This window comes from Thalassophryne amazonica, chromosome 16, assembly GCF_902500255.1.
Source record: "Thalassophryne amazonica chromosome 16, fThaAma1.1, whole genome shotgun sequence".
Taxonomy (NCBI): Eukaryota; Metazoa; Chordata; class Actinopteri; order Batrachoidiformes; family Batrachoididae; genus Thalassophryne; species Thalassophryne amazonica.
Window position 1 is genome coordinate 16,503,901 of NC_047118.1, and position 13,642 is coordinate 16,517,542.

The following is a 13,642-nucleotide window of genomic DNA, read 5'->3' on the forward strand; positions in this document are numbered from 1 at the left end:
TGTGGAAGGGCTCTTGCTTCTACAGTTCAGGCCACATGAGCTTATGCTTAGGCAGGTCCCACTTCAACCAGACTCCTTGTGAAGCTAGTTCCACGGCTCTGGACCTTTGCTTTTCTTCCTCCAGGTGTTGAACCTCATGTCTCTCCTCTGCCTTTCTTTCATTGCTGGACGTGGGTGGTTCCGAGTCCTTCTCTCCCAATGCAGGAGTTCCCTATGGTGTCCTTTAACATCAGCATGTTTTCTGCTTGTGTCACCACTTGATCAGCCAACCACTTACATTCTGATCTTACAGTGACAGTAATCAGATAACTGAAAAGTTATCTTTGATAAAGATAAAACAATAAACCCCCAAAAAATGTATCGGAAGTTACAGATAACCGATAAATTCCAGTATTGTCTCTGGTACATTTGCAACTACTAACAAGCTGAATTTGAGTTTTAACACCACAATCACTTCTGGTAGCATCAAAAGGACAACAGACCCAAACAATGAGCCTGCACTTCTGTCTTTGAACATCTTGCCCCCTGCTGGAAGCTCTTGTTTACTACATGGCTTCCAGCACAGAAGCAAGCTGAAAGGAGCCGCAAAGCTCAACTCTCAACCCAATCACGACGCTCCCGTCAGGCTGAGCGTAAAGCAATGCTGAGTTATGGTGTGGTGTATAAATAAAATTACTACTGATACAATAACTCCATTAATGTAAATTCTGTCATTTGTAAAAAGTAAGTCCCTTCGGCTGCTCCCTTGTTTTTGCACTCGGGGTCGCCACAGCAAATCCAAGGTGGATCTGCATGTTGAAATGGCACAGGTTTTACACCAGATGCCCTTCCTGACGCAACTCCACATTACATGGAGAAATATGGCAGGGGTGGGATTTGAACCCGGAACCTTCTGAACTGAAACCAAGCGCACTAACCACTTGGCCACCACCCCTGCACAATTCTGTCATTTGTACAAAATTAAAATATAACATATATCTTTTACTGTTGAATAATGCACTAATTCTGAAGTTTTGTAACAAACACAGACAGATCGCAAAGGATTCTGGGTAAAATGTGCCTCCGCTAAACACTGATTGGTTGAGTCATTCATTATGTAAACCAACACGTTAATGTGATGTGTGTCGTGTGTTGGTGTTTACAGATAAATTTGCTTTTGTAAAATATTCCATTTTTTTATCTTTTATTTTTTCTTTCTTTTTCTTTATTCAATGTTTTACCAGGTAAGTCAATTGAGAACACTTTCTCATTTACAATGACGACCTGGTCAAGAGGCAGCACAACGACAGAAGAGAAAAACAGAGATTCACAGTCCCCACATACAACAGTGAAAAACATACAGTAAAACAACTGCAAAAACAACAACAATGAAACAGAAAATGTTAAGAATTAAGATATACATTATTAAAAACATATGCAATGGTCCTGTAAAATATTAGAAATTGAGTTTTTAAAAATAGATAGGGGTAAAAACAAACTAAGCTTTAGAGACTGTTGTAAATTATTCCAGTCACTTGCTGCAGAAAACTGGAAAGAGGAGCGACCAAAGACTGTGCGAACTTTTGGGACCACCAGACTGATGTAAGTGCTGGAGCGGAGAGCGCGACTGGAAGTGTGGATGTTTAGTAAGGAGCTCAAATAGGACGGAGCCAAACCAATCAAACATTTATAAATACACAATAGCCAATGGATTTGTCTACGCGTGTGGAGAGAGGGCCACTTCACCATTGAATACAAATCACAATGGTGCGTGGTGAAAGGTGCACCTGTGACAAAGCGTATGGCAGCATATTTGTAAAAACAGGCATTTTTACGGAGCCCTGGAAGGGTCATCGCAAAATGTTTTGCATGTGGAGAGAATGTGCACTCATTTTATGATATTGTGTGCACGTTTTATGATATTGTGCACAGGTTTTAAGCATCGTTTGAGTAAAACAAGGGCACGATCTACTTAAACATGGCCACAATTTATGCACGTGCACTCAGTATTGTCTTGACACATAAATGTTGGCCATTAGCCAACAAAGCAGGAGACAGTGTAATACATTTCCCCATTAGAAATGAATCTGTCAGAGTGTATCATCATGGTTTGGGCGCACAAGGTCATATAGAGAACTCCAGCTACCCAGCATGACATCTGGAGTTTAAGCACATTAAAGAGGATGCTGAGGGCGAAGCGTCGTCCCGTCGTGAGGATGACAATTTAGGTCATATTATGAAGTTCATTTTGAACGAAAGGAAAACGTGCGCATGTTTTATTAATTCAAGGGCTCAATTAAAGGTAAATGTGCGCACAAATTATCACAGCCAGGAAAACATGTGCACGTTTCATGAATTTGATAGCACGTTTTTTCATTCGTGGGCTCAATTAAAGGAAAACTTGTGCACAAATTATCATGGCCAAAAAAAAAAATATCACTTTAAGTGACCTCTCCCTGGTTCCGTACTCCCATTGAGAGTTTTTGTAAATTAAGTTTGAAAAAAAGCTTCTGTTTACATTTTGCTTCTGGAAACACGAGTCCGATGTGTGGTTTTTGAACATACAATGTGTGTGAGAACATAAATATTGCGCTCTGAACTTTTACACCTTGCCAAGTACAGTGATTGAAAATATCAGCCCAGCTTCAGGGCCAATACTGCCGTGAACACTACTGGCCAGTAGATGGCAGTAGAGACCTTGAAAACTTTCCAAAACAAAATTCCAGATAATCCATGTCTGCTACATTTAAGATGCCTGGAATTTAATAAATGCAGACACAATAACATCTATAAACCCAGAGAATATATTTACGAGAGTTTTAGGCACTAGAGTTTAATGCTGTTGTCCGTAGAGCCTGATCAGAGTGTTTCAAATGCATTTCTCATGTCGTGAACGTACTGAGATTACCCTATCACCCATAATGCACCTGGACACAGCATATATCTGTTGGGAAAGTGTCGTGACATGGACCCACAACAGGGGGCGTAAATGAACGGACAATGATAGAGTCAAAAATGAACACTTTTACTGTTGTGAATGAGCACAACCACAATACAACAGATTACAGAATGTAAGACAATAGTCAATCACAAAGGTGACGTGTGGGCAGGCTCGAGGATAGAAGACGTCTGTCCTGAGAAGAACCGGAACCACACGATTTCCTCTGCCACTGAACCTGGAGAATACTGGAGCCGCCAAGTCCCGAGTCCCCAGGTGGCCACCGTCTCCGAACGTCGCATCTGGTACTGCTGGCGAGGAGCAGAAACAATCAAAGGTGGGTGTGTGCACACCCAGTAATAACAAATGGTGGGAATTCCACCTCCACCTCTCATCCACACGTGCAGCTCCTGTCACAAAGCACTTATCTGGTGGGGTGTGAAGCGAAGCTGTCGCCGGTCACGCCAATCTCCAGACAATGCACTCCACAGGAAAAAACAGCTGCAAAAATGAGTTCAGACTAAACACAGTTAGTTACACGGCTGAGAATATTACCTCTACTGGTAGATGATATCTTGGCAACGAGGTAGAGATGAAGTCCGTTTTTTATGGAGGAGAATGATGAAGTGTAGATGGGTGACAGCTGTCATGAGATGATGAGTAACAGCTGTCACCCCCGGCTGTGTCCGTGGCGGCAGCGCCCTCTCGAGCCTGAAGCCCGCACTCCAGGCAGGGCGCCATCTGGTGGTGGTGGGCCAGCAGTACCTCCTCTTCTGGCGGCCCACACAACAGGACCCCCCCTCAATGGGCGCTTCCTGGTGCCCGACCAGGCTTGTCCGGGTAGCGGCGGTAGAAATCGGCCAAGAGGGCCAGATCCAGGATGAAGCTCCTCTTCACCCAGGAGCGTTCTTCGGGTCCATACCCCTCCCAGTCCACCAGATACTGAAACCCCCGGCCCATCCAACGGACGTCCAGGAGCCGGCGCACGGTCCAAGCCGGCTCCCCGTCAACGATGCGGGCAGGAGGCGGCGCCGGACCGGGAGCACAGAGGGGTGAGGTGTGGTGTGGTTTGATCCGGGAAACATGGAACACGGGCTGAGGACCTTGAGGATCTTGAAGGGGCCAATGTACCTGTCCTTCAATTTCGGGGAGTCCACTTGTAAGGGAATGTCCTTCGTAGACAACCACACCTCCTGCCCAGGCTGGTATGCAGGGGCCGGGGTCCGCCGGCGGTCTGCATGGGCAGAACGGGCAGTGCGCCACACCCGACGGCACCTCCGCAGGTGGGCCTGGACCGAGGGCACACCGACCTCTCCCTCCACCATGGGAAACAATGGGGGCTGGTACCCCAGACACACCTCAGGTGTCTTCCTCCACCGGCCTCTCCCCATTTGACTGTTATGGGCATACTCGATCCAGGCCAGATGGTTACTCCAGGCCGTCGGATGCGCGGATGTCACACAGCGAAGGGTCTGTTCCAGCTCTTGGTTGGCCCGTTCTACCTGTCCGTTCGTCTGTGGGTGGTACCCAGACGAGAGGCTCATGGTGGCCCCCAGTTCTCTGCAGAAACTCCTCCAGACTTGAGAGGAAAACTGGGGACCACGATCCGAGACAATGTCAGTTGGTATCCCATGCAGACGGACAACGTGGTGAACCAGGAGGTCAGCAGCCTCCTGGGCAGTGGGGAGCTTCGGGAGGGCCACGAAGTGGGCCGCCTTGGAGAATCGGTCCACTATCGTGAGGATGGTGGTGTTGCCCTGGGACGGCGGGAAGCCCGTGACAAAATCCAGGCCGATATGGGACCAGGGGCGATGAGGCACTGGCAGCGGCTGGAGAAGCCCTTGGGTCTTCTTGTGCTCGGCTTTGCTCCTGGCACAGGTGGTACCGGCCTGGATATTCTCCCAGATGTCGGCCTCCATGGACGCCCACCAGAAGCGCTGCCGGATAACTGCCACTGTCCTTCGCACCCCCGGATGACAGGAGAGCTTGGAACCGTGACAAAAATCCAGAACTGCATCTCTAGCCTCTGGTGGGACGTAAAGTCTGTTCCTCGGACCAGTTCCGGGGTCCGGGCTCCATTCCAGGGCCTCCCGGATGGTCTTATCAATGTCCCAGGTGAGGGTTGCCACGATAGTGGACTCTGGAATGATGGACTCCGGTGGATTCGACAGCTCAGTTTTGACTTCATCTTCGTGCACCCGGGACAAGGCATCCCATCTCTGGTTCTTGGTCCCGGGGCGGTAAGTGATTTGGAAGTCAAAACGACCGAAGAACAGTGACCAGCGGACTTGCCTGGGGTTCAGCCGCTTGGCAGTCCTGATATACTCCAGGTTCCGATGGTCAGTGAAAACCGTGAATGGCACAGACGCTCCCTCCAACAGGTGTCTCCACTCCTCAAGAGCCTCTTTCACCGCAAGGAGTTCTCGATTGCCGACGTCATAGTTCCGTTCGGCCGGGGTCAACCTGCGGGAAAAATAGGCACATGGGTGAAGAACCTTATCGGTCTCTCCGCTCTGGGAAAGCACGGCTCCTATCCCTGAGTCAGAGGCGTCCACTTCAACCACGAACTGGCGACTAGGGTCGGGCTGCACCAGAACTGGTGCAGTCGAGAACCGTCGTTTCAACTCCTTGAACGCGGCTTCACACCGATCCGACCAGGTGAAGGGGACTTTTGGAGAGGTCAGGGCTGTCAGGGGGCTAACTACCTGACTGTAGCCCTTAATGAACCTCCTGTAGAAATTTGCAAAGCCGAGGAACTGTTGCAGCTTCCTGCGGCTTGTTGGTTGGGGCCAATCTCTCACCGCCGCAACCTTGGCCGGATCAGGGGCGACGGAGTTGGAGGAGATGATAAACCCCAGGAAGGACAAAGAGGTGCGGTGGAACTCGCACTTCTCGCCCTTCACAAATAGCCGGTTCTCCAACAACCGCTGCAGGACATGACGTACATGCTGGACATGAGTCTCAGGGTCCGGAGAAAAGATGAGTATATCAACCAGATATACGAAGACGAATTGGTGCAGGAAGTCCCGCAAGACATCATTTACCAAAGCTTGGAACGTCGCGGGGGTGTTAGTGAGGCCGAACGGCATGACCAGGTACTCAAAATGACCTAATGGGGTGTTAAATGCCGTCTTCCACTCGTCTCCCTTCCGGACCCAAACCAGGTGATACGCATTCCTAAGATCCAACTTTGTAAATATTTTGGTTCCATGCAGGGGAGTAAACACAGAATGTAACAACGGCAACGGGTATCGGTTGCGAACCGTAATCTCATTCAGCCCCCTGTAATCAATGCATGGACGGAGTCCGCCATCTTTCTTGCCCACAAAAAAGAAACCTGCACCCATCGGGGAGGTGGAATTCCGGATCAGCCCAGCAGCTAATGAGTCCCGGATGTAGGTCTCCATTGATTCGCGCTCAGGTCGTGAGAGGTTGTACAGCCTGCTGGACGGAAACGCCACGCCTGGAATCAAATCAATGGCACAATCGTACGGACGGTGCGGGGGAAGGGTGAGTGCCAGATCCTTGCTGAAGACGTCAGCAAGATCGTGGTACTCAACCGGCACCGCTGTCATATTGGGAGGGACTTTGACCTCCTCCTTAGCACGTAAACCGGGAGGAACCGAGGATCCTAAACACACCCGATGGCAGGTTTCGCTCCACTGAAACACCACCCCAGACGGCCAATCAATCCAGGGATTGTGCTTCAACATCCACGGGAAGCCCAAAATCACACGGGAGGTAGAAGGAGTCACAAAAAACTCGATCTCCTCCCGATGATTTCCAGACACCACCAGAGTTACTGGTTGTGTCTTGTGTGTGATTAAAGGGAGAAGGGTGCCATCTAGTGCCCGCACCTGCAATGGCAAAGGGAGCGCCACCAGAGGGAGCCCTACCTCCCTAGCCCATCTGCTGTCTATCAGATTCCCTTCCGACCCCGTGTCCACCAGTGCTGGGGCTTGAAGGGTTAAATCCCCGCTCAGGATTGTAACTGGGAGTCGTGTGGCAATACGTGTGTGTCCCACGTGAATGTTATGACCCCCCCCCCTTAGCCCAGTCTCTAAGGGCGAGTGTTGTCGTTTTGGCCGTTTGGGGCAGTTTTTCTGTATGTGCTCTTTTGAGCTGCAGAGAAAACACTCCCCACGGACCAGCCTCCTCATTCTGTCATCTCTTCTTATTTTGGCCCTGTGTGTTTCCCTAGCAACGTCAGCAGGGGGAGCTGTTGCCACACGGAGCGCTGCGGCTGTGGAGCGTGGGGAGGGCGGAACCCTTTCGGAACCGGAAGGGAGAGGGATGGCGCGTACCCAGCCACATCCTTTGTCTTGCTCCCAACGGCATTCCTCCAACCGACTGTCTAACCGTATAACGAGATTGATATGCCCATGTAAATCTCGCAGTTCGTCCTTAGCCACCAGGTGCTCCTTCAGGACCGGCGACAGTCCGTTTATGAAGACAGCGCGGAGCGCAGCGTCATTCCAGCCGGACCTCGCAGCCGCGATGCGGAAGTCGACTGCATAAGCGGCTGCGCTCCGGCTCCCCTGTCTCATTGACAGCAGCATAGTTGAAGCTGTTTCTCCTCTATTAGGGTGATCAAAAACCGTTTTGAACTCCCTCACAAACCCAGCATACGTGTGAAGGAGCCGTGAATTTTGCTCCCAAAGCGCCGTAGCCCAGGCGCGTGCCTCACCTCGGACCAAGTTAATGACATAAGCCACCTTACTGGCGTCAGACGCGTACATTATGGGACATTGTGCAAAGACGAGCGAACACTGCATAAGAAAGTCCGCGCACGTCTCCACATAACCCCCGTACGGCTCTGGGAGGCTTATGTATGCTTCAGGGGATGGTGGGGGGGGGGTCGTTGAACGACCAGTGGAACGTCTGTATTCTGCACTGGGTCTGCAGGAGGAGGAGCTGCAGCAGTGCCCTGAGCGCACGCTTCCACCTGTGCAGTGAGAGCCTCCATCCTGCGATTAAGGATGACGTTTTGCTCGGTCATCTGATCCAACCGAGCAGTAAAGGCGGTGAGGATTTGCTGCAACTCACCAAACATGCCTCCTGCAGACGCCCGTGCACCCTGCTCTTCCACTGGCTGTTCAACGGCTGGGTGATGCCCCTCGGGATCCATGACGCGGGCCGAGACATCCTGTTGGGAAAGTGTCGTGACACGGACCCACAACGGGGGCGTAAATGAACGGACAATGATAGAGTCAAAAATGAACACTTTTACTGTTGTGAATGAGCACAACCACAATACAACAGATTACAGAATGTAAGACAATAGTCAATCACAAAGGTGACGTGTGGGCAGGCTCGAGGATAGAAGACGTCTGTCCTGAGAAGAACCGGAACCACACGATTTCCTCTGCCACTGAACCTGGAGAATACTGGAGCCGCCAAGTCCCGAGTCCCCAGGTGGCCACCGTCTCCGAGCGTCAGATCTGGTACTGCTGGCGAGGAGCAGAAACAATCAAAGGTGGGTGTGTGCACACCCAGTAATAACAAATGGTGGGAATTCCACCTCCACCTCTCATCCACACGTGCAGCTCCTGTCACAAAGCATTTATCTGGCGGGGTGTGAAGCGAAGCTGTCGCCGGTCACGCCAATCTCCAGACAATGCACTCCACAGGAAAAAAACAGCTGCAAAAATGAGTTCAGACTAAACACAGTTAGTTACACGGCTGAGAATATTACCTTTACTGGTAGATGATATCTCGGTAATGAGGTGGAGATGAAGTCCGGTTTTTATGGAGGAGAATGATCAATCAATCAATCAATCAATCAATCAATTTTTTTTATATAGCGCCAAATCACAACAAACAGTTGCCCCAAGGCGCTTTATATTGTAAGGCAAGGCCATACAATAATTATGTAAAACCCCAACGGTCAAAACGACCCCCTGTGAGCAAGCACTTGGCTACAGTGGGAAGGAAAAACTCCCTTTTAACAGGAAGAAACCTCCAGCAGAACCAGGCTCAGGGAGGGGCAGTCTTCTGCTGGGACTGGTTGGGGCTGAGGGAGAGAACCAGGAAAAAGACATGCTGTGGAGGGGAGCAGAGATCGATCACTAATGATTAAATGCAGAGTGGTGCATACAGAGCAAAAAGAAAAAGAAACAGTGCATCATGGGAACCCCCCAGCAGTCTACGTCTATAGCAGCATAACTAAGGGATGGTTCAGGGTCACCTGATCCAGCCCTAACTATAAGCTTTAGCAAAAAGGAAAGTTTTAAGCCTAATCTTAAAAGTAGAGAGGGTGTCTGTCTCCCTGATCTGAATTGGGAGCTGGTTCCACAGGAGAGGAGCCTGAAAGCTGAAGGCTCTGCCTCCCATTCTACTCTTACAAACCCTAGGAACTACAAGTAAGCCTGCAGTCTGAGAGCGAAGCGCTCTATTGGGGTAATATGGTACTACGAGGTCCCTAAGATAAGATGGGACCTGATTATTCAAAACCTTATAAGTAAGAAGAAGAATTTTAAATTCTATTCTAGAATTAACAGGAAGCCAATGAAGAGAGGCCAATATGGGTGAGATATGCTCTCTCCTTCTAGTCCCCGTCAGTACTCTAGCTGCAGCATTTTGAATTAACTGAAGGCTTTTTAGGGAACTTTTAGGACAACCTGATAATAATGAATTACAATAGTCCAGCCTAGAGGAAATAAATGCATGAATTAGTTTTTCAGCATCACTCTGAGACAAGACCTTTCTGATTTTAGAGATATTGCGTAAATGCAAAAAAGCAGTCCTACATATTTGTTTAATATGCACTTTGAATGACATATCCTGATCAAAAATGACTCCAAGATTTCTCACAGTATTACTAGAGGTCAGGGTAATGCCATCCAGAGTAAGGATCTGGTTAGACACCATGTTTCTAAGATTTGTGGGGCCAAGTACAATAACTTCAGTTTTATCTGAGTTTAAAAGCAGGAAATTAGAGGTCATCCATGTCTTTATGTCTGTAAGACAATCCTGCAGTTTAGCTAATTGGTGTGTGTCCTCTGGCTTCATGGATAGATAAAGCTGGGTATCATCTGCGTAACAATGAAAATTTAAGCAATACCGTCTAATAATACTGATGAAGTGTAGATGGGTGACAGCTGTCATGAGATGATGAGTAACAGCTGTCACCCCCGGCTGTGTCCGTGGCGGCAGCGTCCTCTCGAGCCTGAAGCCCGCACTCCAGACAGGGCGCCATCTGGTGGTGGTGGGCCAGCAGTACCTCCTCTTCTGGCGGCCCACACAACAATATCCACACGAAAACCTTAAAAATTAGCACATTACTTTAAAACTAAAACATATATCTGATATTTTCACTTTATAAAACTTCAGACATGACGTTAATTTAAATAACTTGTCCGAAAATAGTTAGGTTAAAAGTTGAACAATAAGTTAAAAATGTATGCCTCTGGATGACTTGGGTGATATTGCCCTCATGTTAATATGGGGTTAAACATAATGAGTTTTTTTTTGGGGGGGGGGGGGCAGTTCTCCTTTGCCTGCAGAGGATAGAGCAGTTTATTCTTGAAGCAGCTCTTCTCTGTTTTGCAGAGGGTAGAACTACACATCAGCTATGAAACATTTAACAGGTAGGTGCTCAAATGATTTTAAATTTTATAAATGTTTGTGGCTGTTCAGCTTTATTTACCACGTTATCAGTCTAAAAAATATCAGACAAAAATAGTAGAGAAGCTTGAATCTTCGACTGGACTGGGTTGCTTGACGCAAGGACGTTTCGCTTCAAATCACAGAAGCTTCCTCAGCTAAAATTCTTGCTCTGGAAGAATTTGTTGTTGTTGTTGTTGTTGTTCTTTAGCCCTTCCCTCTGCAGTTGTGGAAGGGCTAAAGAACAACAACGTGTCCGGAAAGCCCTCACAGTATGTGGGTACCCATGATGGTCCCTGGACAAAGTGCAGAAGTCCCAGAGAACAAAGAGACCAAATAGACAGGAGACGGAGACAAGAAGAAGAGGAGTGTCTCTCCCTTATTTAGCAGGAGTAGGGGAAAAACTACAGAGGATCTTCAGACAGCACAAAATCCCAGTTTACTTTAAACTGGTTAACACCTTGAGACAGAAATTAGTTCACCCTAAGGACATGATCCCTAGTTAGAAACAGAGCAATGTAGTGTATTCTATCAGATGTCAGGAAAACTGTAACGAACACTACATATGTGAAACGAAGCAACCTTTACACAAAAGGCTATACCAGCACCACAGAGAGGTCGTCAGTGGACCTCAGTCTGCGGTTCACCTCCACCTTAAAGACACTAACTACACGTTTGAGGACAAGGAAGTTAAAATATTAGCCAGAGAGAAGAAATGGTTTGAGAGAGAGGTCAAGGAGGCATTCTTTGTGAAACGTTTGAAACCCAGCCTTAACCGGGGAGGGGGTCTGAGACACACTTTATCCCCTGTTTACAATGGGGTACTCAGGTCAAAGGAGTTTCAGTCTTTTGTTTATGGTAATGAGTCATTCAAGTCATCAAGGGACTCATCAGAAAGGCATCCATCCCATCATTAGAGGGACAGCTGTCCTGCCATTAGGTGTGCTAACTACAGCACAGTAGTTGCTAATTAGAGCTATTGTTTAGTCACTAGCCTATAGCAGTCTGCCTCTCAGTAGGAGGGGTCTGGTTAGGTTTAAAACTCCAGCTTTTGTTGGCTTCTGTTTTATTGTTCTCTACAAGAGTCAGACAGAAGTCAGACTTCCAGAGCAAGAATTTTAGCTGAGGAAGCTTCTGCGATTTGAAGCGAAACGTCCTCGCGTCAAGCAACCCAGTCCAGTCGAAGATTCAAGCTTCTCTACTATGGAAACCACCTGGACAACTGAGAGCCTACACAGAAACATCAGACAAAAATTTATCGCAAGCTAATTAGTCCGATAATGGTTTTTAAAGTTATCTAAAAAAGATAATCCAATAATGAAAACATTATCTTCGATAATTATCGGTTATTGGATTATTCAACTATGCCCACCACTGGTTAGCTGTAACTGCTCAGACCTGATGGACAACCCTAGTGATGTAAAACTTGGTGGAACTTCAAGCCTCCGTTGAAGATGTTTGTCATATCTTTCTTATGTCTTATTATTTATTATTATATATGCTTTTTTTCTTGAGCCGCTTGGGTGGGTTGGAAGAGTTCCCATGGGATAAAAAAGCTTTTCAACCTCCCATCCCTGGTTCTCATGACCAGGCACCTAAGTGGCTCTACTCTACTCTTTTCTACTCTTCTATTTTACTCTTCCTTTTTAGATATATAGATATACCTTAGTATATTAGCATAGTTCCACCTTAGAATTGGAATATAATATATAAGATATTCCTTACTGAATTTTCATGTATTTTAGAGGCTTGTACTGTATGTGTTTAATTTGTATTGGTTTTAATGATGGTATGTCTAATTGTTAATGATAAAGAACTTTGAATTGTGTAATTTTGTACAAAAAATGCTATATAAATAAAGTTATTTATTATTATTACAGGCATATCTTGATTGTTTAATTTCAACTACAGTGTGATGGTGTAAAGTAAGTAAGTTATTTCAGCATTTCCCTTTTGGCTGCAATGAGGCCCCAAAAGTCTCTCTCTCTTTGGACAAAAATCAGCTGCCATCTGAAGTGAGAACAGATGGCACCCCAGACCACAATGCAACGTCCACCAAAATAACCCCTTTCCAAGATGTAGGGTCAAGCCTGTCATTCATCTTGGCATCTGCTGCCTCTGATTTCCTCATCAGGGTAGCCAACATTGAACCTTTAATCATAAAGAAAATAATGTTTGTCCATCATCTGTTGACCACGTGCCTTCCAGCTAAAGCCTATTATTGCTGATGTTAAAATCAGACTGTGATATGGTCTCCTTGCACAAACGCAGACAACTGAAAGACATCCACACAATGTTCTGCCGCTAATCTGTTTTCACTTCAAACCAGTAGCTGTGCATGCTGCAGCTGTCTGGAAGCATTGGCAATGATGGTGTAAAATCAATATGGCAGTCCCATCTTGTGGTTGTCGCCCTTTGTGCACCTGGATGTGGTCTGATAATGACCAAGAGGATGTAAAATTGTGGAGGGATTCCCCCACTCATTCTCCTTGTTTCATTTCTTTGAACTTGCATTAGTCATGGCATGATGGAAAATAACTGTAAAGTCTTTGCGGACTAAAGCCTCAAGAGTTACATGTCTGAAATAATTATTTCTACAATGCACATGGGTGGTTGGGAAACCAATACCAAGGATACTAGGTGATATGGAACCAATATCCATTAAAAAAACCTACAAATTCCTAAACAATAAAATAAAATAAAAAAAAAATCAGCTTTTGATGTTTTCAATACATTCCCATATCCGATAATCGGATGCTATTTAGCCACACTAGATGATCTGTTGTATATCTATATAGATATACTTTAACATTATTTTGTACATACATTCATCATGGGCTTGAATGTGAGGATAATTAGCATCTGCCCACATGCAAAAGCCAAAAGCCTGAAAAGAGGTATGTTTGGAAGAGTAAAGGTGAGGCTTTCAAATTGAAAAACACTGTACCACTGTTTTGCTGCCAGTGGTAGTGGTGCATTGCACAAAGTGGATGGAATAATGAAGAAGGATGACTACCTCCAAATTCTTCAACATCATCTCAAGTCAGCAGCTAGATGGTTTAAACTTGGCCACAATTGGGTGTTCCAGCAGGTCAATGATCCCAAACACACATCAATACT

At 46.8% G+C, this 13,642-nt stretch overlaps 1 protein-coding gene across 1 annotated transcript in view; it reads left to right on the forward strand.

Moving 5' to 3' along the window:
• Nucleotides 1–13,642, forward strand: part of baiap3 (BAI1 associated protein 3) — a 127,825-nt gene that overhangs the window by 22,083 nt on the left and 92,100 nt on the right.